The sequence below is a fragment of the Cynara cardunculus genome, assembly GCF_001531365.2.
Source record: "Cynara cardunculus var. scolymus isolate 2C chromosome LG 8, CcrdV1, whole genome shotgun sequence".
Classification (NCBI taxonomy): Eukaryota; Viridiplantae; Streptophyta; class Magnoliopsida; order Asterales; family Asteraceae; genus Cynara; species Cynara cardunculus.
The window spans coordinates 3505390-3507059 of NC_037535.1; the positions used below are offsets into that span (position 1 = coordinate 3505390).

At 32.2% G+C, this 1670-nt stretch overlaps 1 long non-coding RNA gene across 1 annotated transcript; it reads right to left on the reverse strand.

The window, feature by feature from the left end:
* Positions 1-207: 207 nt before the first annotated feature.
* LOC112517463 lies at positions 208-944 on the reverse strand. The gene is made up of 3 exons (XR_003069681.1): positions 767-944; positions 545-633; positions 208-421 (listed from the first exon to the last, which is right to left on the reverse strand). It is a non-coding gene; the product is annotated as an uncharacterized LOC112517463 (long non-coding RNA).
* Between the last annotated feature and the right edge of the window lie 726 nt (positions 945-1670).

Below are 1670 nucleotides of genomic sequence, written 5' to 3' on the forward strand. Positions count from 1 at the left end.
AAAGATCAATTCCTTCTCTAAAGGGCATGTTATTATTATTTTTCATCCATATTTAAGATCTATATTTGTATATAATTATATATTATATTAATCAACAAAAACAACATAAAAATCTCAAAGCAATAAATTGATATAAATTTATAATATATAAAAAAAATAAGTTCTCAAAACATTCCCCAACATTCAATCAATGTATAAATCCATTTTCTAACATCCTCCCTAAAATCCTCGCAAAACTTGATACTCTATCTATCACATGACATCTCTTTTCTAACTTTTTTATAGTCTGTCCGAGTAGAACCATGTTTGTTACTTTGCACAGATGACGAAGCCTCGTCTGATTGCAAGTGGTCTGCAAAGGTGTTAGCCATAATGCAATAATTTCATGTGAACCGCTAACTGTGACAATTTCCCTCTTTATCTACAACAAGTCAATAAGCCATCAGAACATTTTATTAGCAAAATGAATATTTAAAACCTACATATAATTTCAAGTTTAACATTTTCCTATTTACGCGTCATAAAGCAGAAGAATGTATTAAACCTGCAGTTATCCTTTTTATACAAAGTCGACAGCCTCCTCAGACAGAATATATGAGCAACAATGCCATCATAATCACACTTGCTTAAAACCTGAAGAAAAACAATGGTAAAACATTAGTCAAAGTATTAGTTTGTTCCAAAACAAAATCGAACAGTAAAAAGTGTGTAATGATTTCAACAACCACAGTCCAAGAATACTCAAAAAGCATCGGCCAAGACTTACAATTTAAGAATTATAAGATAAAAAGATTTAGGTAAACAKCCCCTAACTTTAAATTAGAATGATGGCATGGTGGTGATGCCTCTCTTTTCCAGATGTTGATCAGGACTCAAATTGCATTTCGTACGCCTACAATGCAATACGAACAAAACAAACGGGAGAAAGAACACATGAATGTGGTTAGATCCCTTGGCATAAATACAAAACAAACTATAGGTTATTAAACTACCAATCATTATCTATAAGATCAGAATTAATCCATTTATCAACAAGTATAGAGATGCTATATTTTTCATATCAAGAGAACCAACACCCGAAGTCTATTGGAAATCTAAGCCTATAATAAATGCTATTGGTAATTGAATAGTTGGCAGCGAAGTGGATAGCCCGGAGTCACCGCATTTGAACCTCCTTGGCCACAAGGGGATTTTATATCACCATAACCCATCAAATGAAAATCAACAACTAGGAAATAGGTATTCACATTATCCAAGTTCTTTCATCGATATCTATACCCTGCAAATCCTAGATTCTAAGCATAAAATGGTAGTACTTTGTGCTTTATGATTTCTAATTAAGATATAGGTCTAAATGCTTATTAATGTAGTATAGCTTACTGGTGAACTGTTTCCATACTATTTTTGCTAGTCTTCATTTAGAGCATCTTTRGAGCCTGGGTAAATATTTTACACTGCAGGCACATATTTTMTGTTATCTTTCATGAAGTACTTACTGCAGGCACATATTTTCTATTTTTGCTTAGGATGTTAACATAAAGAGTTTATAAAAAGTAAAAGGTTGCAAGTGGGCAGCCAGTTTTAAAGCCAGAAATCTATTTTGCGGCTTATTTTGAAGACTTTAAACATTCATCTTTTTAGTCTTTTGCACTTTGTTGATCAATTCATCC